This window comes from Heterocephalus glaber, unplaced genomic scaffold, assembly GCF_053883595.1.
Source record: "Heterocephalus glaber isolate CG9 unplaced genomic scaffold, H.glaber_assembly_v1.0 deba00001733, whole genome shotgun sequence".
NCBI lineage: Eukaryota > Metazoa > Chordata > Mammalia > Rodentia > Bathyergidae > Heterocephalus > Heterocephalus glaber.
This window is the reverse complement of record NW_028258444.1, coordinates 20816245-20842287: the sequence shown is the minus strand read 5'-3', so window position 1 is coordinate 20842287 and position 26043 is coordinate 20816245. Positions and strand designations below refer to the sequence as shown.

The 26043-nt window shown below is 51.0% G+C and overlaps 1 protein-coding gene across 1 annotated transcript in view; it reads right to left on the bottom strand.

Annotated features, from left to right (window-relative positions):
* The window catches only part of Ankrd33 (ankyrin repeat domain 33), a 35731-nt gene extending 9861 nt beyond the window's left edge, over positions 1–25870 (bottom strand). Inside the window, 2 exon segments of the mRNA XM_087199938.1 lie at positions 24962–25129; positions 25451–25870. The gene's annotated coding sequence lies outside the window, so the exon portion shown is untranslated.
* Between the last annotated feature and the right edge of the window lie 173 nt (positions 25871–26043).

Below are 26043 nucleotides of genomic sequence, written 5' to 3'. Positions count from 1 at the left end.
GCAGTTTGCTCAGCAGTTCCACACACCCATAAAGGATAAGACAGATTCCTACAGACCATCCTGAAGACATCTCTGCACCATGGTGTCAACTGACGTGGAAAACGCAAACATACAATATATACATACATACCCATACACGTGTGAGATTACATACTTTTTGGGTAAATACATAGGAAAGGAAGAACAGTAGTTCTCCACATCAGCTGCACAACGTTAACTACCTAAGTACTTTTTAGAAATAGTGACACCTGGTATCCACTCCAAAGACTGGGAGGTAATGGTCTAGGGCAGTGACAGTGACCCTTTTAGAGGCTGAGTGCCCAAACTGCAACCCCAATCCCACTTATTTATTACAAAATGTCAACACTGAAATTAAACCTGAATTCTGAGGTTTTGGCTTAGAAAAAACAACTCGTACACTTGGCTTGAGTGTCGACAGAGGAGGCTCTGCATGCCCAGTGTGGCATGCATGACATAGGTTCACCACCACTGGTCTAGGACAGAGCTGGGCAACAGAAATTTTACAATGTCTCCATGTGATTCTTTTTTTTTTGGTACCGGGGATCGAATTCGGATCCTTCCGCTTGCAAGGCAGGCTGCGGAACCACTGAGCTAAATCCCCGGCCCTGCCTCCACGTGATTCTAATGTATGTGGAGTCGAGCAGCCCTGAGTGATGCTCATCAAAATGTGGTTAACTTCCAGGTGACAGGAGAGGGGATGCAAAGGGACCTTCATATTTTACTTTTTAAACTTTTGTACTGCTGGGACAGAACAAAACCTTTATACTGTTTGAATCTTCCAACAAGAGAATTACTCTCTGGGAACTAATGATGAGGGAAAGAAAGGAAAGAATCAAAAAGATTCTCCTGCCTGTTGACCCACCACCCCTGCCTGTTGACCCACCACCCCTGCCTAGAGAATTCACCATCTTTGTGCTATCTCTTTTTTTTCTTCGGTACTGGGGTTCGAACTCAGGACTTTGCACTTTCAAGGCAGGTGCAGCACCACTGAGCTAAATCCCTGGCTATCTCTAATGGATTAATTTGATAATTTTGTGTGTGTGTGTGTGTGTGTGTGTGTGTGTGTGTGTGTGTGTGTGCTTCTAGGCATAGAACCCAGGATCTCATGCACATGCTCTGCCACCGGTAGCTACATTCTAGTCCATTCAGTAACTTCTGATTGAAAGCTACGACCCTGTAGCTGCCATGTTTGTTGGCTCTGGCACTTCTCACACTAGTCATCACTAGGGTCTTTCTCCAATGTTTTCCTCCCCTTTGTCATTTCTGTGTCTCCTGTATCCAGCATGGTGTTGTCGCTTTAGTAGGTGTGAGGTCCCTGCCAGTCTTTCTGTGGCCTGAGGAGCCGCCAGCACCATGGGGGAATGACTGTTGAGGAACAGGGAAACTTTCAAGGCCTCAGTAACACCTAGGTAAGTGAAAGGGGATCTTATATTTCGCTCTTCAAATTTTCTTTCCCCCAATCCTAGAGAAGCTACTGTACTGTTTCAGCACGGATAATCCATAGCCTCCGCTGGGTTCGTTTCTGCAAGGCCAGACGTAGCCATTAGGTGGCAGCTGCGGGTAGGAATTGGAGCCCATCCCACCCAATACACCAGCCTATCGCTGAGGTGCAGGGACAGAAGTAGGGATTTGGCAGGACAGGGCAGGGCAGGTGCACAGGAGAGTGGTAGGGGTCTATGTTTGGCCTAAAGTGGAAATGGCACAGTAATGGGGTACCCAGAAGCTCTGTGAGGTTTCTTTTACTTTCCATCTATCTGCAACAGTGCCCTGTGCCAGGGTGCCCGTCCAGACTTCTCTCCTCAGGACACCACTTGGAGCTCTTCCCAGACTCTGCCCAGTTCCCCAGGCTAAGTCTTGGTCCTCCTCGTCTATGTCTGTGCTGATAGAGATGATGGTGGTGGCAAGGGTGTGGAGGTTGCTGGTGAATGTATAAAATAATGGGTAACATCCTGGCTGATTACAGGCACATTTCAGTCAAGGCCTTCCAGCCCATTTCAGGCAGGTAGCACTAAGGGTCAAAGCTAAAGGAGTGTTGGGTATGCTCCCTTTTTTTCTTTTGGTACCGGATATTGAACTTGGGACCTTGCACTTTCGAGGCAGGCACAGTGCCACTGAGCTAAATCACGGGCCCTGCTATGCTCCTTTTGATCTCTTAGCTGCTGGGATCTGCTGGGAGTTCACCTTTGCTCACCACCCCACCTTCTCTTCAACTTCACGCTCTCCAATATCTTCTGCTGATACTCTTCTTGTTTGTTTTGTTTTGTTTTTTGCAGTACTGGAGATCAAAATCAGGACCTTGAGAGGCAGGCATGGTGCCACTGAGCTAAATCCCCTGCCCAATACTCCTCTTGTTATCAGCCTGTTTGCACACTTCCTCCAAATTCTGACCTTTCTCATTTCACTGATGCCCCCACCCCCCTTTTGTAGCCTCATAACAGACACTGTATGGATGGAGGCTCATTCTCACCCTATCTCCGGCCCTCTTAGCCTCTGGCTAGAATTTTGACCCACAGTCTCACTTGAGAATTCAATCAGAAAGGAAGGAGGTGGTTAGAGGAGAGCACAGTGGCAAATCTACAGAGAAGGAGCACAGGAAACTTTAAATTTTGCTTTGTTAGCTATACTGGGGATTGAATCCCAGATCTTTGCACTGAGCTACATCCCCAGACCATTTTATTTTTTATTTTGTGACAGGGCCTTGCTAAGTTCCCCAGGCAACTTTCGATCTTTTGCCTCAGCCTCCCTCAGTGCTGGGGTCACAGGGTAAGTGTGGTTATCGACACTTACCAGTCACCCCTAGGTAACCAAACACTGTCACCTCATCCTCTTCCTTTCTTCTGTGATCTTCTCCCTGGAGAAGTCTCTCTATTCCCAGTCCATTGTTTGATGGCAGCTATAGCTGGGGCCAGCAATCAGTGGGGGAAATAGCCCAACCCGGCCTAAGGAAAAGTCTCAGGATGGGACCAGTGGAATGGGGAAGAGAATGGAGGAGGTGGCTTCTGACCCCAGCTCTGGCCCCTTGGGGGGGGGGCGTTCTACGTGACCCGCCATAGGTTGTGCCCTCTACTCCCCAGCCACGATCTACATCACAAAGCTGGCAGCTCATAACTCAGAGCCAGCCAAGGACGCCTGGGATTGATTTAGGGCCTGCTCTGACCAGCTCACCCCCACTGGACGACGGCCCTGGGTAGGGTGGGGACAAAGGTCATGGGTGAAGTTCGGGCACAAGGGTCCTGATCACCACCACTTTGTGCCTGTAGCAGATCTTCCTGCATGTCTGCTGGAGTAGGGGCTGGGGCCCAGGCACAGGAGGCTCACACTGACAGCCCATTTTCTTTCTTTTTTTTTTTTTGGTACCAGGGATGGAACTCAGGTCCTTGTGCTTGCGAGGTAGGCAGCGGAACCACTGAGCTAAATCCCGGGCCCTGACAGCCCATTTTCTCAGGCTCAGCTCAGGGCCCCGTGGAGCAAGCAGCATTCAAAGCCTAGTGGACGTTCAGGGACAGCTTCCTGAGGATTCAGGCTCAGGAAATCTTACAGAGCAAAGGAAGCCTCACTGTCCATTGAGAGGACAGTCAGTCAAACCCTAAGGAAACCGTCTAACTCTTGCCATCAAGCTCAGTTCCATGGAGTTGCTCACAACCAGGTCTCCCCAGCCTGGCCACACCCTTTCCTCTTGGCCTGGTACATTTCATATTGTTACTTTCCTTCCATTTACCATTGTCTTCTGGAGACATCACTGAAGAATTTCCTTGACTCTGAGTGTTTCAAGTTTTTGGACCACAAGTAAGAGTAAATATGCTTGCATCTGAACCCAGGACATTTGGACATACACATAATTAAAAGTAAAGTTCTATAAAACTGTGTGATGTTTTCTGCTCTATTCTACATTGTTTTAAGAAAAACGTTTCAGAAGTAATTTTATGAACAACGAATGGGCTGCCATTTATTGTTTATAATCAGCAACTTCTTACATTTTTTACTCCTTCACAAGTTTTAAAGCCCATTTTATAAGCACAAACCACCCCATTTTCTTCCTAAAAGCCAGGGAGGAGAGTAGGACAGTTTCCCATGGACCCATTTGACAGATGAGGGAGCAGAGGCTCAGACGGTGATGGACGCACCTAGGTCACCTGGCTGGTACGTGGTAGAGATGAGATTCCAAGTTAGATCTTCTGTGTACCTGGTTCTGGTCCCCTGTGCCCTGGAGCATCTCCTTCCCTGTCCTCTATAGCCCTCAAAATAGAGTTCACTGTCGTTCCCAGTTTGCAGGCCACCCCCTTCCGTGGGGATGACAGAGGGACAAGCAGCTGAGTAATTCCGATTTCCAATGTCATCTGTTAACAGGGCACCATCTGTCAATTCTACCCAAGGGGCCAGAGTGGGGGAGGAGGCTGTTTCCTGGAGTCTGGGCCTCGGGACCTTCTCATCAGAGAAGCAGGCACCCGCAGACTGTACATTTTCCTGCTCAGAACCAACAGCAGCGAACTAGAACGACAGCGGACCACCCACCAGGGAGCAAGATGGGAGGAAGGACTCGCAGAGGTCAGATCGGAGATCGCACAAGGCGAGCCACCCCTCACATATTCACATGCCCCCATCCCTCTGCCACCAGGGCTGAGAGCAGGGCGAGCTGGTCCCTGCAGCAGGAGCCCTGTAAGCCTCTGAGGGCAAGTCAGTGGTCTCACAGGGGCCCAGGCGGATTCATGGGGCCCTGGGTGTGGCTGGCTGTTACTCACCCTCTGACTTTTTAATTCCCCTGTCTCCTCACCCACCCCGCCCCTCCCAAGAAGGCCTTTGTGCAGGACAATGAAGAATCTATAAATTCTGGGGGACGGGGGGTGGGGGAGGGGAACTCTGGTCATTTCAGCGCCTCCTACCCATTCCTGGAGCCAGGCCTAGACAGCAGGGAGTGGCCTCTGGGTTCCTGCCCCATCGCAGCTGACTCACACTGGAGCCAGAAAGGGGGCCAGAGCCTCATCACCATCTTTTACAGATGAAGAAACTGAGCCTCAGAGATTGTTGGCGTCTCTAGTCCCTGCTGCATTCACTCCATCTTTTCCTCTTCCCTAGATCATCCCCTCACTCGGGAATCCACCCAACAAACACCTACGGACTTCTGCTCTGTGCCAGGCCAAGTGCAGAGGAAGTGATGATTGAGGACAGCCAGGTCTCCTGCCCGGATGGCCACACAGCAGTGGGCTGTGGTTCAGGAGGTATCAAAGCGGAGTTCCAGCTGGTGTGGTGGCCCACACCTATAATCCCAGCACTCAGGAGGCTGAGGTGGACGGATCACCATGAGTTCGAGGCCAGCCTGGGCTACACAGTGAGTCCAAGGCCAGTATGAATTCCAGACCCTGTCTCCGGAAAACAAAACAAAAGCAAAGCATCATTCCCACCAGCTATTGTGCTGGTAACCTGCACCCTCTCCCTGATTCTTTCCTGCGCAAGCCCTCGTCATTTACACCTGCCCCACCGTTGTGCTAATGTGGCTTCCCCGTCCCTAAGGATCACTCCTCTGGCACCAGGCCCTTCCCTCTGCACCCTGCGGGTGCTGTGAGGACTCAGACATGGCTGCGGCCACACTGCCCTTACTCTCTCAACCAAGCCGGCCACACGACCAGCCTTTCACACGCTCACCCTGCCTGGGGTCTTGTTCTATTTCTGTTCTGCTCCGCCTTGTGCAGTGGGCGTTAGCCGGCACAGGCCCATCGTCATATTTATCCCCCAGCCCCAGGTCTGTTGCGTGGTCTTCTGTAGTGAAGTCAGTGTCACCACGCGTGTTTGGGTTTGCTGACTGACCATGAACACTCTGGGTCCTGGTGTGGGTCTGTGAGTGCATTTTTGTTCTGCTTTGTAAACTAGAGATATTAGTGCTTACTTCATGGGGAAGGCGTACAAATTAAACTAGTTAAGCCCAATTAAACTAATGCCCAGCCCATACTAAGCATTCAGTAAATGGGGGCTGCTAAGATTATTGTTCTAATAAACCACAGGCTTGCCTACTTGTGCCAGGCGGCTGGGTGAGTAGGTGGGTACAGGTATCTGCAGCTGGCCCTGCTAGGGAGACTCCTCTGGGAGATGACCAAAGGGGCCAGCATTTGGTGTGTTCCCCAGGGGCCACTTCATCCCTTAAATGTCTGTTGTCTTGAGTACCACGAGGTCTGTGCCAGGCACAGGGTTCATAAAGCTGGCATTCTGGCAAGTGATACACACCACAAATGAGGCCAATGAGAGAACTGCAGAAGGTGGTGAACCCCCTGGAAGAAAGGCAGAAGGTGGCGAGGCAGTGGGGATTGAGCAGGTGGGGTTGTGGAAGGGCAGTGGGAGAGCGACGGTCTTGTGAAGGAGCCTGAGAGGGCGATCCGGGCGTGGGGACCTGCAAGGCTAAGGCCACGTGTCGGGGAAAGCCTGTCAAGTTCAAGAAACAGAAAGGCAGCCCGTGAGCAGTGTTGGCGAGGAGGGAGGCGACAAGAGGGGAGGTCAGCACAGACGGCCCAGGGAAGAAGTGGGTGCGGGTGCGGGTGCGGGGACCAGGGGAGCCAGGGCAGCCGGGAGCTCACCTGCTCTGTGGGTTTCTGATCTGTGTTCTTAAAGGTCTTGTGCTCCTGTGGATTACTGTCAGTGAGCAGCAGAGCAAAGGAGAGCCTTTGCAGTTGTGCAAGGAAGTGAGCAGGGCTGGGGTGAGGTGTTTAACAGAGGCTGATTCAAGATCTAACAGACACGGGACGGGACGAGGTTCAGGGTGAGGACAGGAGAGGAGTTCTGAAGGGAGAAAGGGCCAGGGAGCCACACCGGTCCAGTTGCTTCCTTTGGGCCAGGGGCTCCCTCTTGCCCTCTTGGACCCTGCCCCCGAACCACAGGGGCCAACCCTAGCCATCTGCTGTTCCTCTCTCCAGGGCCAGCAGCCCTGACTGAGGAACAGTCCAGGCTGACTCATCGGCCTTTGTGAGGAAAGGTCCCCTGCCTTCCTCCGTGAGGAGTCAGCCAAGGCCTCCAGCTGGGCTCGCAGGTTCCAGGCATCCCCTCCACGGCACTTAGGCCACAACACGCACATCCGTGCAACTCCCCTCTCCCCAGCCTGCAGCCTGCGCCAAGGGCTCTTCCTGCAAATAAATCGCAGCTTTGAAAATAACTGCAGGTTCGGGGCTTTTGAGGGCACTGGGCCAAACCAACTCGGGGAGGGAGAATGGTCCAGTGTCCCAGCCCCTGTTCCGGGAGAAGTAAGTTTCCCCACCGCGGCACTCACGCGCTCTCCCCTGGAAGCTGGGGCCCCCGCCCCCACCCCAGGGCCCGCGCAGCCGATCTTCCGGCCTCGCGCCCTGAGCGGGCAGCGGGACCGTAATTGCTGCCATCTGCTCCCGCCCCAGCCCCTTCCCCCGCGCCCGAGGGGCGCCCTCTTCTGCACACCGCGCCGCAGCCCGGCCGTCACGGGCCGAGCCCACCTCACTCATCCGGCTCTCTCGAGGGCTTGGGGCCCTGCTGGAGGAGCTCGGGGAGACAAGACCCGGGACCTCAACGTTCCGGCCCAACCTCGGGGAAGGTCGAAGGGGAGGATCCCGGCCCGGCGCGCCCGGGTGCGGCCAGCGCTTCCCTGGATGTGGACGCAGCGACCTGGAAGCCGGAGCCTGAGCGGAGGGCGCGGAGGCCTCAGACCTAGGTCTTGGGGCGGAGCCAGCTGCCTTTCCCACCGGCTGGGGGACCTCGAGCACCGCTCAGAGCTCTGCCCGGTCCACCAGTGCGCACCCAGCACCTGCTTTGGAGTGCATCCCGAGGACTTGATTCCAGAGTCCGAGCACTAACCCTCGCGGACGAGCTGCTAGTCATGGCCTTACGGGCCTGGGGCCTGTTGAGGACGGAGAGGTGCACGAGGAACCAGGGAGTCCTGGGGAGGCGGAGCGGAGCGGCGCGGAGGACCGGACCGGGAAGTGTGGGCTGTGGAGCAGGCTGGGGTCAAGGCCAACCCGGCCTCTGCACCTTCGGCTCCGAGAGTGAGGGTGGAGGCTGGCGACAGTGCTGGGGCCTGGCCATGCGCGTTTGGGGATCCCCAAAGAGCAGTCAGGGTTTCAGATAACCAGCCTCGGTTTTTCTAAGAACACTTTTGCCTAGCACCCTGTACCCTGATGTTCCCTTTCTCCTACCCACTTCCTCTTCCTCTCTCCCCTTCTGGCTGTGCTGAGAATGGAATCCAGGGCCTCATAAATTGCTAAGAAAGTGCTCTACCACTGAGCTGAGCTACACCCCCAGCCCCCACTGCCCTAATCCAGGAAACCACTCACTCAAGTCACAGGGGTGTGTGTGTGTGTGTGTGTGTGCAGATATCCTCCCTCCCCAGGACCCAGGACCCACCAGGAGCTGGCAACCTGATTCCTCAGCACAGTGAACCTTGGATGCCACAGGGGGCTCCTCTCAGCCCTTATGCGCGCGCGCGAGGGGTGCAGTGGAAGATCCACACGCTGGGGCTAACTAGCCATGCAGAGGAGTTTGGATAGGGTTGGAAGGAGGAGGGGAAGTTCATCAGAGTGCAAGAGAAGAGGAATTCCAGGCAGAAAGAACAGCATGTGCAAAGTCCCAGGATCAGGAAAGCAGGGCAGTGTCCTCCCTCGGGGAGGAGTGTAAGTTTAATGAGCTGGAAGCAAGTGTTAAAGGGTACAACTCACCCGGTAGGTGAGGGGGACACAAGTGTATAATGGGAGGGTGAAGTGACCCACACACTGAGCCAAGGGATTTAGACCTGAGCTTACTATATAGCAAATTGAAGCATCTGCTCCGGAAGGGGTGGACAGGAACAAAAATGGCCAGAAAGAATGAAACTGACAGGAAGTAAGAGTAAAAGGTCGGTGTTAGCCCAGTGATAAGAAGGGTATGCAGGGCTGCAGGTGTAGCTCAGTGGTAGAGCATTTCCCGAGCGTGTGTGAGGTCCTGGTTTCCATCCCAATGCAGAGAGGAGGGAGGGAGAGGACAGGCTATTCATTCACTTGGGCCTCAGACTTGGGGAACAGTAGGGACTGATGGGGATTATGGTGCACAGAGAAGTCCCAAGGATCCCTCCTGAGGGCCACAGTTTTTGGGCAGCTCAGCCACTTATTGCCACACAGAAATGCAAGCTGGATATTCTCAAGAAAAACTAGAAATGGCAGAACCACTGAGCTAAATCCCTGGCCCTGCTTTCTAAATATTGACTACTATTTCTTTAAAACTTTAAAATATTGTGAGAGCCGGAAATATGACACAAACATAACTGGGGACAAGATCGGGCCTATTGGGCACTGGTCGTCAAGAGCTGCAGAGTTGATGGAAAGCTCAGGGATGTTTTCAAAGGAGGGAAATGATCTGCGTAGCAGGCCAGAGGGGCAGTGTGGAGCCAAAGGTCAGGGGGACGGTTGCAATTATCCAGGCCAGAGGACTGTGGGCTGAATAAAAGCAGCTGACCTGGAGAGAAGGGAAGTCTTCCCAGGCATAGAGTAGGGGTCTTCGGGATTTACCCTTCCAGGAGGGCTAAAAGACTCCTATCCCTTGGTCCCCTTTAAGGAACTGTGAAAAAGCAATAGGATGTCTTAAGGTGGGGAGGCCTATTTTGAGGGGCATTCCCTTGAAATCCCAAGATTGGGTGCTGGCAGGGTTGGGTCAGACATTCCAAACAGCCTGAAGAGGGAGGGGTTATGCAGGGGGAGGGTCTCAGGAACGGGGCCTGGCCTTCAGGAAGACCCCAGCCAGCCCTAATGGGAACCACACGTGGGGTGAGCTTGCAATCTTGGGTTGCCTGTGACGTTTGCCTTTGGAATTGGACACTTGGCAGGGGTCACTTCTGACCCACCAGAGCCTGAGGCCTCCCAGCCCCAGCTCCCTTCCTAATGGCTGCCAGACACATTCTGCTCTGTACCCAGTGCCTGGATCTGGCTGATTCCTGGCGAGGGGCTGCTTCTAGGGCCCCATTTCCTGCTAGGAGGGCACCTAGGCCTTAGGGGCATAAGTGTTCTCAGACAAGAATTGCAGGTTTTGCGCTGGGCCAAGAGTTGATGGCCTCAGAGACAGCAGAATAAGTCTCGCTTCCAGTGTCCCCCAAACTTAATATACCCCCAGATCCCTGAATTGCTTCTGACATTGTACAGGGTGCTACCCTCAGCCTCCATCCCTCCCCAAAGCATCTGTGGGTGCTCTGTGGCTGTGGCAGTCTTAGCCTCCTCCCATGCCCTGCTCGGGGAATTTCTTGCCCCTGCCTCGGGTAGCAGGAGCAGCGAACAGTCCAAAGGTAGGGGAAGAGCGCTGCAAAAAAAAGAGAAGGGGAATGGGTCCCTAGCATAGTTCCTAGTGTACTCTTCTCCCTGAGTCTGAAATCTTCTGGCCAGAGGGCTGTGTCCAAGGAGCCTCTGTACCACAGAGGACTAGGACATCTCCTGACCCCTTTTCCGGCCCCTGAGTTGGCCACTCTGGGCTCACACTTTTGACCCTCCTCGCTCAGCTTCCCAGCATGCTGGGATTGCAGGCCTGTGCCGCCATGTCTGGCTTCTTCTGGTCCTTAGGTGGTTCACACTGGCGTTGGGTGGGGTGGCCCCCTTGACTATAGCGTGCAGGTGCGTGTGGGAGGGTGCGGTCTGCTCCTGCCCCAGCCCAGCCTCCTCTCCTTGGTGCACTCCTTGAGAACTTCCAGGCAGCCTGCTCAGCATCAGGAAGGGGCCCAGGAGCTGGGTTGGGCTGCATTCCTGGGGGAAGGGGGGAGGAGAGGGCCACAGCACAGCCCCTCCAGCCTTCCAGCACAGGCCCCCTGCTGCCAGACTGATGCTCTCTCTGACCTTGTTGAACAGGGCCAGCCCCTGGCACAGGCACCAGGGCTGGAGACCTAGGGGTTTCTGGGCTCTGCTCAGAATGAAGCCTTCTGTGCTCTGGTCCATGGCAGGCACTGGGTAAGGAGTCCCTGAGGTGAAGTGACCTGGCCTACATGGAAGGCAAGGCAGGCCACTGAGGGCAGTCCCTTGGTGTGATTTATCACCACACTCCCTCTGCAGGGCAGCTCAATATCCCAAAAGTCTCTCAGTCTCTAGTAAGGGCTCAGAAGCTTCTGGAGAAGGAGCAGGCCCAGCAGAATGGAAATCAGGCAGCAGATACAGAAAAAGAGAATCCTAAGGAGCAGGCCCTAGGAGGTGGCAATAGGGTAGTCCCTCCAACCAAGCCATTCCCATCCCCCAGCCCGTTTCAGGAAGCTCTCCCAATGAATATTTAATAGCTCAGTTCTGGGCCTGATTGAATTTTAATGTGGGCAACCCGAGCCCTGGAGCTCAAGTCCAGGCAATTAGTCAGGAGCCATTAACGCTGACTGAGCTGATTTATAGGTGGATCCAGGGCCGGGCTGGTGGGGAGCCCAGACTGCTGGCTGCCCAGGATTGGGCAGCCAAGTCTCCCATGCTGGCTAATCCCTCCGGCCCTCTCTACCTGTTTTGCATCTCATTTGCATAGCACTGCCAGTGGCCAAACCCGGGTGGGAGTGAGTGGGTAGGGAGACCCCAGGGTAAGTGGAGGCTGGTGGGTGGGATGGCTGCAGGACCTGACCAGTATTTATGGCTATGCCAGGAAAACTTCTGTGTTGCATGTGCTGATCCCAGGCCTCCCCCTATTTCCCAGTAGGGCCCAGTTCTAGGGGAAAATTCCAAAGGAGGAGGAGCTTTGTCTAGGGCTGGCCTGGAAACTGGGCAGAGCTGCCGGCCTCAGGACCCAACAAAGGGCTCCACTGTTCACAGGCAGGAGCCTTACTGAGGCATTACTATGTGGTGTGCACTGTGTCCACGGCCCCACCTGCAGGGATGTAGATGCGAGTGTGGGTTTTCAGGGTGCCAGGTCATGCTCCAGAGAGCCAGGTTGTGATGGTCTCCTTCCTCTCTGCCCCTCTTCCTCCTGACCCTGTGAAAGAGCTGGGACTCAGCCTGGAGTGCTCTATTGAACTGTGCCCGACCCCTTAAATCACAGGTCAAGGATTTCGTTGGCCTGTCTACTGCCACTCTGGCAGGTGGCCTTCTCATCACCTCCCTCTCAGGCCCTTTCCAGACCTTGTCTAGCTGGCAGTGGGGGTGCGGGTGGGGATCCTTCCCTGACCAGGCTAACATCTTCATGGTCCAGGCCCTACCTGAGCTGGAACTGGCACTGGAGCGGGGGAGACAGAGCAGGGAGGCCAGTCCTCACAGGGCGGCCAAGGAGGGCTTGGCAGGGAATGGGGGATGCTGGTCAAGGAAGGCTTCCTGGAAGAGGCAGGGCAGAGGGACGGGGAAGGAAGGGAGGGACGGGGCAAAGAAAAGGACAAGGAGAGGAAATGCTCCACGGGCAACATCCTGTTGGAGGCAGGAGAGTGAAGTGGAAGCTCGGAAGCCCCACACTTGTTAGCTGTTCCTGGTCAGCTGCAGCTCAGCCCGGGACGGCCTGCCCAGGATGATGAGGCAAGGTGAGAAAGGGCAACACCGGTGTTATCATAGCTGCGATCACAGATCACCCCTGCTATGCACCAGGCACTGTGCCCAACACTTTAAATACACTCTTCCATCTTTCACAGTCTAGTGAGGGGAGTGGTCTTAGGGTTCCCACTTTGCAGGTGAGGACACTGAGGCTCTGAGAGTGGGAGTAATAACCCAGATCACACAGCTAGCAGGTGGCAGAGCCCCTTCCCTTGTCTACCCCTCTACGCTGCTCACAGGTGCCTCAAACTCAATGAGTACCCTCAAAATCTGCTCTTCCTCTTGCGCCTCCTACCTCTATTCGCCAGGACCTACCTGGTAATAACATGCTCAGAGCCTTCGCCAGAACCCTGAGAAATGATGCCGTCCACACTGTCACCTTCGCCTGAGTCCTTGGTGTCACCATTCACAGCCCCACAGTCCGTTTCCCGAAGCCTCCTGGATCCTGTTCCTGTCTCTCCTCCTGCCTCTGCTTGCTTTGCCCAGGCCACCCTCACCAGGGCCAGGTGAGGCAGAGCAGGGGCTCTCAGGAGCCCTCATTGTGTGCTGGCACTGTGCCCACAGCATTCCTGAATTTCCTCTCCGTTCACTGAACCACAAGCCTGAGAGTGGGCGTCTGGATATGGGGTCTCTGTCTCACAAACCGGTGGAGAAAGTCAGGGATCTGTGGGAAGATGTCCCAAAGTGTCCTGGGTGCAATGGGGAATGGTCTCAGCTCTTCTTGGAAGCCCACAGTTGCCCAGGTTGGATCTATACTGCCTCTTCACCTCCTCCTTCTTTCTTCTTGTCCTTATCCTTCTTTCACCTAAGCATTTATGGCTATGCCATAATTGAAAAATAACTTGTATAGAGTAGATTTCACAGATTTAAAAATGACAGGTTGAACCAGGCACAGCAGCTCAAGTCTGTGATCCTAGCTACTCAGGAGGCTGAGCCAAGAGGATCATAATTTCAAGGCCAGACTGGGCAATCTGGTGAGACCCTGTCTCAAAATAAAATATAAAAAGGGGATGTAGCTCAGTGGCCCTGGGTTCAATTCCTAGAACTGCAAAACAAAACTAAACCTACAGCCTGAGTTTTGACAAACATATACCTGGCAGCCACTATTCCGATCAAGATGCAGAGCACTGACATTATATCAGGTTTCCCAAGTCCGCAGACACTCAGTCCCCCTCTCCAGGATGGTAACAGACTAACCTCGTGTCTAGCCCTTTAGTCTGCTTGGCATCTTCTAGACCTTCCTAAGAATGGAACTGTCTTATTTGTACTCCTTTCTGTTGGGCTCTTTTGGTTCAGACAGAAGGCACTGCTAAACCCCTAAATTGCCCTGGCTGGCCTCAAACCTGCAACCCTCCTGTCTCAGTCTCCCATAGTACTGGGATTATAGGCAGGCGTCACCATGCTCAGCTTCAGACAATAGTTCTGAGGCAGCCATCTTGTCGTGTGTATCGAGCCCGATTTTGTTTCTGAGGATTCTGTTCTATGAATGTCCTGTCAAATTCTTTCTCGGTCACCCATATAGTGCTGATTTTTGTCCTTGTCCCACGACAGCTCTCGAAGTCACAAGGTAGATGCTGCAGTCCCAGACAGCACATGCAAACGGGATTCAGAGGTCAAGAAAAGCTGCTTTTCTTCCAGCCTCTGAGAAGCCGTTCTAGAAGTCCCCCCAAGGCCCCTCCTGTCTCCTCGTGTCACCGCCCCTTTGTAAACACTGGTGGAAGGACTAGGATCCCAGGGGCAACTTGGGCTGATCAAGATTCCTCCCCAGGCAGAACAGGGCAGCCTGGTGGCTGAAAGGCATCCGGGTTCTACTAGCAAGAATGGAGACAGTGGTTGCTGGTAATTAATGGGTAGTGGCTGTTGGCTGCGTCTTCCTTGTTAATGGAGTTCAAATTGTGTGCAAGCATCACCCTCAAGGAATGTAGCCTGTGTTACAAAGGAGCAAATCATGACGAATCTCTGTCAGTTCTCCTAATCCTGTTTCTCTAACAGGGGATAAACATGAGGACAGTGGAAGACACTGCTTGAGGCCACCTAACATCCAGTCTTCTCTTCTTCCCCGAAGAATCAAATTTTATTTGAAATAGGAAGAAAAGGTCCAAAGGGGTAGGGGAAGTGGGAGGGGAAGGGGCAAAGAAAGAAGGGAAAGGAAAAATTATGAGAAAAGAAAAAAATGGAAACAAAGTCTTTGTAAATAGGGAACGGTGGAAGGGGTGAAGGGAGCACAGGAAATGGGGAAAAAATAAGAACCAAGATATATCATGTACAGGTACAAGTACCCAGTGATAAATATAAATGCATTGTATACCTAAAATGTACCAATAAAAGAATTTAAGCAAAAAAAAAAAAGAATCAAATTTTATTTGAGGAAACACAGCACCTAACTAAAAAAATGCCTCTATCTTTTCTTTTTTTTTTTAATTTCTGGTACAGGGCATCGAACTCAGAACTTTGCGCTTGCCAGGCAGGCACAGTGCCACTGAGCAAAATCCCTGGCCCAGAGGTGATTTTTAAAAATATAGCAATAGATAATTAATTCAGCAGAGAACTTAAGAAATGTTCTATCATCTATACTCATGATGGTCCACATGATGTTTCTTTGTGGAAAAGCAGACATTGACAGCACAGAGCTGAAAAGTGATTCCAAGAATTGGACTCTGGATATGGTAAAGGGTTTTGTTTGTTTGTTTTTGAGACAGGGTCTCCTATATAGTTCAGGCTGGACTTTAATTTACTATGTAGTTCAGGATGGCCTAGAACTTGCAGTAATCCTGCTTGTTTCCCAAGTGCTGGAATGATATGGTATGCACCACTACACCTGGCTTGGATGTGGTAAAGTTTTAAGAAATTCTTTTTTTTTTTTTTGGTACCAGGGATTGAACTCGGGTCCTTGCGCTTGCACAGCAGGTGATGAAACCACTGAGCTAAATCCCCGGCCCAAGAAATTCTTAACCAATTCATTTCACTCATGTTTTCCTTGTTACATGTGTACAAGAGTACTTTATGTTAAAAATGTATTTCCAGGGCCAGGGATTTAGCTCAGTGGTTTTGCCACCTGCAGTGCAAGTGCAAGGACCCTAGTTCAATCCCCAGTACCACACACACACACACAAAAAATGTATTTCCAAACTGGTATAACCACTATGGAAATTACTATGGCGATTCCTCAAAAAATTAAAACTAGAGGTTCCATTTGATTCAGCTATTCCCCTTCTAGGTATCTTCCTAAAAGAGTTAAAAGCATCACACCACAGTGATACATGAATACTCATGTTTATAGCAGCATAATTTATAATAGCTAATTCTTGGAAATAGCCCATATGCCTATCAACAGATGAAAGGATAAAGAAAATGTGGTTATTTACTTACAATGGAGTACTACTCTGCCAAATAGATGGATGAACTTGAGTCATTTTTAGGTAAATGGATGCACCTGAGACCATAATTTTATTTATTTATTTATTTATTTATTTATTTATTTATTTATCTATCTATCTATCTTGGCACCGGGGATTGAACTCAGGTCCTTGGGCTTGCACAGCAGGTGGCAAAACCACTGAGCTAAATCCCCAGCCCTGAGACCATAATTTTAAATAAAATAAAATGGACACACAAGTTTAAATATTGTATTGTTTCTCTTGTGTGAGAAACCCAAAGGGTAAATAAGGAGAAAAATGGAGAACAGATATTGGGAAATAGGAAGATCATGTTCAAATGGGAAGGGGAACAAGGGAGCAGGGGAGGGGGAAGGAAAGGAAGGGAAAAGGGGAAAAAAAGAGTGGAAGGAAAGAAATGGAAACAAAGCTTGTGTAAATGGAGAGGTAGATGGATTGAACAGAGGGGAGGGGAATGGGACAAAAAGAATTAAGTTGTATTATGTACAGGTGCAAATCCCCCATGGTGAATGTGATCAGTATGTATGGGAAACATGTAGTAATAAAAAATAAAATAAAATTTTAAAAATGTATTTTCATGAAAGTCTAAGAGAGCTTGTCAATGAGTATAAAATAAAAATTCTAAGTGATAAGAAAGCATTGTTAGCCGGGGATTTAACTCAGTGGTTCCGCCTCCTGTTTTGCAAGCGCAAGGTCCTGAGTTCATCCCTGGTACTAAAAAAAAAAAAAAAAAAAAAAAAAAATCATTGTCAGTTTAACTGGTAGTGTTTTTCCCTTCTTATGGTACATAAAGTAGCAGTGCTTGTGAACATCAGTGGTGTCTAATTGTGTTATGCAAACCTTTACAGGTGTACAATTCTCGGCTTTGTGGTTAATAGGAGGGGATGTGGGACCCTGAGGGAAGGGCCCCAGGCACCCCTCTTAGTTTCAGGCGGGAGAGAGGGCTGTGGTTGGGGGTCAGGTTAGGGTTTTGGGCTGAGTCAAGCATGGATCACAACTAATTCACAGACTTTGACGTCCAAGCCACAGCTCAGCCAATCAATGATAAGATGGAATAGGAATCTATTGACTCACCTTAGAGGGAGAAGCTGGGGGCCAGGGTGTTAAATTTACATGGTAAAGGACAGACCTGGATTTGAACTCATAGACAATCTGGCTCCAAAGCCTCTGGATGTCTTCTCACTACATTTCTGCATTTACAATTTGTGGGAAATTTAGCAGCCACTGAATTTAAGCCTCCAGTTTTACAGGAGAGGAAGCAGTAGCTTACAGAGGAAGCCAAACTGGTGAATTCACAGTGCCAGGCACACAGGGCTGGCAGGTGGGCACTGAGTCAGAATGTGGGTGCCAGGTGCAGGGCTGACAGTGGCAGCTCCTCCCTGTCTGTCTCCAAAGTGCCCTTCTTTTCTGTTTTGGGAGCTGGCAGAGGACTTGATGGGGGGGGGGTAAAGGGGAGGGGATTCAGGAAGCTAACCAGCCTGGTCTCCTCCATTCTCCAGATACCCAAGGCAGTCACACAGGAAGGCTCAGCTGGTCATGGGAGGGGCAGGTGGCTTGGTGCCTTCCCAGGCCTCTGAGCAGTTTTCTAGGTTTCCAGGGCAGGTCTCAGATTTGAAGCCACTGCCACTCACAGAGGTGAGAAGTATGGGCCATAGGGGCATGCTCCAATCACTAGTGCATGACCCCAGACCTGGCATGTTTTCTGTTTTTTTTTTAAACTGGATGTGGTGGTGCGGCCCTGTCATCCAAACATTCTGGGAAGCTGAGGCAGAAGGATTGCAAGTTGAGTCCAGCCTGAGAAACACAGTGACTTAGCAAGACCTTGTTTAAAAAAGGTGGTGGTGATGATGACGGTGGGGCTGTCGCTCAGGTATTAGGTTCAATCCCCAGAACTGGCAAAAAGAGGTGTTTTATTACTGGTGTAGTGGAGGTCAGAGAGAGAGAGAGAGAGAGAGAGAGAGAGAGAGAGAGAGCGAGAGAGAGAGAGAGAGAGAGAGAGAGAGAGAGAGAGAGAGAGAGAGTGTGTGTGTGTGTGTGTGTGTGTGTGTGTGTGTGTGTGTGTGTCCTAGTTGCCTGCTGCTGTGGGCTGGGAGCCCCTTACAGAAGTTTCTCCAACATGGCTCTTGCTCATCAGGGTAGACATGAGACAGCTGTTAAAGGTTAAAAGGTTATAGAAAAACTATCAGACAGGCCTAGTAATAATAGCAGCAACTCACTCAGCACTTTAGGGTGCTTCCATACACATTACCTGAGCTGCATCCCACCACCACCCTGTGGGGTCACAGCATCTGCTTTCTCAGGTGAGGGGACAGGCTTCATGAAGGGGCTCTCCCAGGGACAGCAGCAGGACAGTGACAGAGCCAGGATTTAGTCCAGGGACCCCAATTATAACCACTGCATCCCACTGCCTCATTCGCTTGTGTCCAACTTGGCATTTTCCATTTGTATTTTTAAAAAATTATTCTATTGGTACATTATAGGTATATTTACATTTCTCATTGGGAAATGTACCTTTACATGATGTATCTTGGTTCTTATTTTTTCCCCATTCCCCTGCCCTCCCTTCATCCCCTCCACCCTTCTCTATTTACAAAGACTTTGTTTTCATTTTTTCCTTTTCTCATATTTTTTTCTTTCCTCTATCCCTCCCACTTCCCCTACCCCTTTGGATCTTTTCTTCCTATTTCATATTATCAATTACTCATTTTAATCCTTATTTACACTTTCAGTTTTTCATGCCAGAGAAACTACTCTGTATTTATATGTTTGTCCTATTTATTTCACATAAGACTATGGCCTCAATGTGCATCCATTTAGCTATAAATGTCTCTAGTTTGTCATTCTTTATGGCTGAGTAGTACTCCATTTTATTAAAAAACCAGTCTCCAGCTAATGGGCACTTGGGCTGTTTCCAAGCTTTAACTACTACAAAGTCTGCTGCTATAAACATGGGTTCACATATATCGCTGTGGTATGATTCTTTTAATTCTTTTTTTGGTGCTGGGGATAGAACTTGGGTCCTTGAGCTTGCACAGCAGGCAGCGAAATCACTGAGCTAAATCCCCAGCCCTGATTCTTTTAAGTCTTTTGGGAAGATATCCAGCAGAGGAATAGCTGGGTCAAATGGGACCTCTAGTCCCATTGAGGTATCTCCATACCGTTTTTTTGTTTTTGGTACCGGGGATCAAACTCAGGACCTTGTGCTTGCGAGGCAGGCGACAGCACCACTGAGCTAAATCCCCTGCCCCAGTATCTCCATATTGATTTCCACAGTGGTTGCACCAGTCTGCACTCCCACCAACAATGGAGAAGGGTTCCTTTCTCCCCACAAGCCCACCAGCATTTGTTATTGGTTAATTTCTTGAGAGCAGCCATTCTTTTTGGGGTGAGGTGGAATCTCAGTGTTGTTTTCATCTGCATCTCTCGAATGACCAGTGATGTTGAACATTTTTTCATGCTGAACATTTGCTGCTTTTACTTCTTTGTCTGAGAAATGTCTGTTCATTTCAGATGCCCATTTTTGAATTGGGTCTTTAAATTTGGGAGGTCTGATTTTTAAAAGTTCTTTATAGATTCTAGATAGTAGACCTTTGTCTGAGGAACAGCAGGTGAAAATTTTTTCCGACACTGTGGGTTGTCTCTTCACACTGCTGGTGATTTCTCTTGCTGTGCAGAAGCTTTTCAGTAAGAAGAGATCCCACTTGTTGATTGTTTGTCCTAGTTCACGGGCAACTCAGGTTTTGTTCATAAAAATCTTTTCCTACACATATGTCTTCAAGAGTTCTACCTAACCTCTGTTCCAACTGGTTCGGTGTTTCTGTTTTAATACTTATATCTTTAATCCACTTTGATTTTAGTTTAGTGCATGGTGAGAGATGTAGGTCTAGTTTTAATCTTTGGCAAGTTGAAACCCAATTTTTCCAGCACCATTTATTAAAGAGGCTATCTCTCCTCCAGTGAAGGTGTTTGGCTTCTTTGTCAAAGATGAGGTGGCTGAGTGTGTCTGGAGTTGTTTCTGCATCTTCTAATCTGTTCCACTGGTCCTCAGGTCTGTTTCTTTGCCAGTACCATGGTGTTTTTTATCACAGTAGCTTTGTAGTAGAGTTTCAAGTTGGGAGTTGTGATACTCCCTGCCATGTCTCTGTTGCCTAGAATTGCTTTTGTTATTCTAGGTCTCTTCTGGTTCCAAATGAATTTTTGGATTGTTTTCTCTAGCTCTGTGAAATACATTGTTGGGATTTCAATTGGCATTGCATTAAATCTATATAGCAGTTTTGGAAGTCTGGCCATTTTCACTATATTGGTTCTTCCTACCCAGGAACAAAGGATGTTCCTCCATTTTCTGATATCCTCTTTGATCTTTTTCAGAGTGCTGTAGTTTTCAGTGTAGAGGTCTTTTGCTTCCTTCATTAGATTGATACCTAGATTTCATTTTTTGGGATGCTATTGTGAAAGGAATTGTCTCCTGAATTTCTCTCTCAGTGAGTCTGTTATTTGTGTACAAGAAGGATCCTTGTGTTGACCTAGTATCCAGCTATTCCACTGAATCTGTCAATTAAGTCTAGAAGTCTTTTGGTGGAGTTTTTTGGCTCCTCTATGTAGAGTATTATGTCATCAGCTTATTATCATTATTATCATTAATGTCTTCCTTTCCTATATTTATTCCTTTAATTTCTTTCTCTTTTCTAATTGCTGTGGCTATTTCCAGAACTATATTGAACGGGAGTGATGATAGTGGACATCCTTGTCTTGCTCTTGATCATAGCGTGAAAGTTTTCAGTTTTTGACCATTTAGTATGACGTTGGCTGTTGGTTTTTCATAGATAACCTTAATCAGGTTGAGATAAAGACCTTCTATTCCAATTTTCTGTAGGGTTTTTATCATAAATTGGTGCTGGATGTTGTCGAATGCTTTTTCTGCATCTATTGAGATGATCATATGGTTTTTGCCCTTGACTCTGTTAACATAGTGTATTACATTTATTGATTTATGTATGTCGAACCATTCTTGGGGAAGATTTTTTTTTTTTGGTACCAGGGATCGAACTCAGGTCCTTGTGCTTGTGCAGCAGGCGGCGAAACCACTGAACTAAATCCCCAGCCCTTGATGAACCATTCTTGCATCCCCAGGATAAATCCGACTGTGTCAGGGTGTATGATCTTCTTGATGACCCTTTGTATTCTGTTTGCCAGTATCTTGTTGAGGATTTTTGCATCCATGTTCATTAGGGAGATTGGCCCATAGTTCTCTTTTTCGGTTGGGTCCTTCCCCGGTTTTGGATTCCATTTGTCTTTCCACTTGTCCCTCCTCCAATTTCTCTAAGAAGCACTGGGGTCTAATTCCAGTCTCTAGTCTCAGAACTTACACTTCAGTACACATGGCTGAATCAAAGAATGAACATTTGAAATTCAGGGCTTTCCCGCTGAGCTCCATCCTTAGTCTTTGTTAAACATTTTATTTTGAGAAAGGGTCTCACCAGGTTGACCAGGGTAGGCACAAACTTCCTATTTTCCTGCCTCAGTTTCCCATGCTGCTGGGACAATAGGTACGCACCACCACAGCCGTCTGTGTCTTTTTATATTTGCTATATCCTCTGTTATTTCCCCTTTTTCTGTTTTTGGTTTTTGGGGATGGGGTCTATGTTACCCCAGGCTGGCCTCAAGCTCCTAGGCTCAAGCGATCTTTCTGCCTCAGCTTGTTGAATGCTGGGACTATGGGCACACAGGCCACCACACTTGGCTCTGCCCTTTTGTTAACATTTTATAAAGATTTTTGGAAAATGACAGCAAGAGTTGCTGCAAAAATAGCCGCCCACTATCTGGATGTGAATTGAGGTGTCAGAGGGAGGAACTGGTCCCCTACATGCACCAGGAGCTGAAGCAGCCAAGAGCAGAGGGGAGGCCATAGATCATCTCACTTGAGGAGTGGGGTTCCTATCCAGGACACTGCTTAGGTGGGACGGGGTTCCATTAAGCCTTGCTGAGACCCAGAGAGGGGGAGGTTCAAGAGGGTAGATGCAGAGGCTGGGCCAGTCAAGGCTGGGCTGGGAAGGGGAGGAGGCTAGGGCAGAAAAGAGAGAGGGAGGAACCAGCCCGCCTGGGCAGTCCAGTTTAGCGCTGGATGATTTTAAGTACAACCAGATGTTCTGGGAATCTCCTGTCAAGCCCAGCCCCAGTGAGGGCAGAGTGGGGGTGGGGAGCCTGCTGGGCTACTTGCATTTCCAGTTCCCCATTTTGTCAGCCTTAGGGAAGGGAGAATCCCAGTGGTGTCCCAGAGGGCCTGACAAGTCAGAAGGTGGTTCATGAAGGACTGGATGGGGTCTTTTGCCTTTGGACAAGGTGGGGTGGGGTCTAGGAAGTAGGGTTCTGGGATCAATCCCTGAAACTTAGGGGGATTAAAAAAGAAAGGATTCGGGAGCCAGGCATGGTGGCACTGGCCTGTAATCCAAGCACCTGGGAGGCTGAGGCAGGAGGATCACTGTGAGTTGGAGGCCAGCCTGGGCTACATAGTGAGTTCAAGGCTTGTCTGAACTATATAGCAAGACCCTGTCTCAAAAAACCAAAAAAAAAATTAAAAAAAGGATTCTAAGCACTCTGGGGTAGTTACTAGCTCTCCAAGGGGATGGAGAACAGCTAGGGGCTTCAGAGAGAAGGGCACATCTAAGCTGGATTCTGAAGGATGAGTAACAGTTCACCAGGCATTGCAGGGAAATGAGATCTCAGGGCCAGAGACTCTGAGGTATTAAATGGTGTGGGTGTTTAGTGAGAGGTTCTGTGAGACTATAAGGTAGGATCAATTTGGGGCACTGGCCCAAAAGCTATGCTGTAGGGTAGGGATGGAGTAGGTATGATGCTTCTGTTCACAGACCAACAGCAGGGCATGGTATGGGGTAAGGATTGTGGAAGTAGAGTATCAGGTTCCCCAAGTGTTAGGCCCCTGGTGGAAAAGGGGATCAGATGACCAGCCCAAGCTCTTCCTCCAAGTCCGAGAGTGGCCTGGCACAGAGGTGGGTATGCCCAAAGGAAGGAGCCCTTTTTTCTAATTCCCACAGAGGCTCCTGGGGTCCTAGGCTGGCCATAAGGTGAGGACCGGAACCAGACACGGCCTGTCTTCAGTTTATAAACAGTAAGAACTGGGGCCAGGCATGGTGGCACATGGCTTTAATCTCATTGGATTAGGAGACTGAGGTAGGAGAATTGTCAAAATGGAGCCCAGCCTTTGAAACTTAATGAAACCCTGTCTCAAAAAAAAAAAAAAAAAAAATGACTGGGGATGCAACTCAGTGAGAAGGCTCTGGGTTCAATCTCCAGTACTGCAAAACAAAACAAACTAAAAGAAAACACTAACCAACCACACGGAAAACCCCAGCTTGGCGGGTGGGAGGGTGGGTGCTAGGCAGGGTGGGGAGGCATTGGGAACTGGGCCTTGGAGCCCAAACAGCCAGAATGAGAAAGGGTGGAGTTTCCATTTGTAGGGAGAGCAGGGTGAGCCTGGGCGGGCAGTGAGGGGCAGTGGCCAGCTGGGTGTGGCGTCCTCTGGGCACACACCCCAATTCCCCAGCCAGGACACATTTCCTTCCTTTCCTGACCATAATGACTCCAGAGTGGCCAGCCAGAGGACCACAAAGAGAGATCTCCCCGCCCACCCTTTCCTCTTCCTCTCTTCCATTTCTTTCTCCCTCCTGCCCCACCCCTCCCCGGCCCCTTTTCTTTCCTTCCTCCTTATCCCACCTGCTCTCCCCTTCCTCAAAACCCCTTAACACAGATTTGCCCTGAGCCACTGGGGTTATTTTTCTGAATGATTTTGAAAAAGCCTTGTTGCAAGTCTCTGGGCCAGGAAGGTCACACATTCAAATCCCCCCACAACTACACACAAGCTGGCACTTAGCTGTGCACAAGCACTGCCCCTGCCCCTTGGAGGTGGGAAGTGGGATCCTCCCCCTTGGATGCGGTACAACGAAAAGGGCTGGCAGAGCACGGAGAACCCCGGAAGAAGCCATGCATTATGCCATCATTACCACTATTATTATCTAATCCATTGCTGGGCACTTGACCTGCCCAGAGGATCACAATGACCTCAGCAGGGGGCCTCTCAGGGCTCGGATTTCTTGTCTGGGGACAGACAGGAGAGGGGTCAGCCAGGAGTCCTGAGAGATTAGACCCCTAGGGCCCCACCCCAAGGGCTAAGGGTAGAGATATGACGGAGGGCCATTTGCCAGACTGAGTATTTGTCAGCTCAGGAGGCTGATGATGTATTAACAGGACTTTAATGAGCTGGGGGGGAGGCCACACTTCACTGACTATGCACTGGTGTAGGATGGGGGGGCGGTAAAGTGACCAATCCCATCTTCACCTAAGCAAGCCCCTTAAGGTGCTCCATGGCAGTTTGTCCATCAGAAACAATTCAGCACTGCCAAGATGCTGACCTTACCTCTCGAAGTCCAGCACAGGCTTCCTCTAGCACATGACCATGCTACTGTGGCACTGTCAAGACCATCCTTCAGTTTACCCTATCAGCACAGGAAGGTCCTTCTCCTCTGAAAGGGTAAGGTGGGCAGAACAGATCTGTGCTCTAGGAGAGCACATTACCAAGGAAGTCCTTCCTTCAAGGTGGCCCCCTCAGGCCAGCTTCTCTCCTGTCCTGACTTCCCTTGGAGCAGGACCCCAGAGGTTCCCACAGCAATGCCAGGTTTGGTGTCCTGCCACTAACCCTGCTGGTTGAGGTTTCTCAGTTCATGAGGACACTGGTCTCTCAACTCTTATCTCTGGCCTTTGGGGAGCTGGGCGTAGAAAGACAGGGATTCTGGATCCATTAGGGAGCTCTTGAGGGCCTTTCCCTTTCCTTTCCCTGAGTGGCACCTACAGGGTTCCCTGGGCCTGTCAGACCCCAGGTCTTCCAGAGGAAAGGGGGTGGATAGTGTACAGAGTTCTGCAAAACCAGAGGACAGAGCCTGTTCCAGTCCTGGCCTCCTGACACTCAGGCTGAGCAGGTGTCCAAAAGGAAAAATAAAAACACCTCAGAAGAGAGGACCTTAAGCACTGCCCATGGGTGGGAATGCTGATGGCCTTGGGTCTCCCTGCATGCTGTCTCCTTCAGAAACTTACCTGCACCTTCCTTCGTAAGTGCAGGCGCTGTTCCGTGGCCTTCGTTTCAGGCCCTTGGTTCCACTGAAGCGCTGAGGTGCGTGGGTGGCAGGATTCTGGCTACCCTCTGACTGGCAGCTCCGCCAGAGCCTAGCACATCCTGACACAAAGCAGACACTCAAAGGATATCTGTTGAATGAATGCAATAACCAATGACTGTCTTTTGGCACCAGTAGGCCCACTAGAGGCCCCAGACGCTGCCTCCAAGTTGGCCTCCGACCATTCTCACTCCACCTGGGGGAAGTCCTCCACGAAGGCCCCCAACCCTTCAGAAGTTACTTACACTCACTGTCACCTGCTTAAGCCCAGGGCTTGATCTCCTCCAAGTACCCTCCTACACTTGCCCGCACGGTGCTGAGCCCCAGGCTGGCCTGGCTGTGGTCCTGCCCCCCCCCCCCCCCCCCCGCATCCGGGCAGCAGAGTCTGAAGCACAGTCAATGCTCAGCTCACCTGGACTCGGGGAGTAAGCGTGAGTCAGCAGGGCCTTGGCCGAGGGGCCGAGGCAGTTCTGAGAGAGGGGCTCTTGGGCAGCCAGCGGACGGAGCGGGCCGGGGTCGACCGCCCTCCCCTTTGCCCTTCGACCCAGGTTGGCGCTCACACCCCGCGAACGCGCTCTACCCAGCCCATGCCTCCCGCCTCCCCGGCGCGGACCCTGGCCTCCAGCGCGCCTGCCGCCACCCCCACGCCAATTTCCCGCTCCGACGGCCCGGGAGGCGGGGCGGGCGGGCGGGCTGGAGAGTGGCGCAAGGACGCTCTTCGCACCGAGGGTCATTTGCTCCTTTTCCCCTCGGTGGCTAATTTATTTTGGAGCCACGGGAGGGCGAGGGGCGGGGCCGACGAGCCCGGGGAGGTGGGGGCGGGGCGGGGCGGGGGCGGGGGCGCGGGGGGGGAGGGCAGGGCGGGGATGGAGGGGCCAGGGGAGGGGCGGGCGCTGGGGGAGGGAGGGGCCCTCGGGAGGGGCGGAGCAGGGGAAAGGGAGGGAGCGAGGCTGGCCTGGGAGGGCTCTGGGGGCGGGCGAGGGGAGGCGGGGGTGGGGGTCCTGC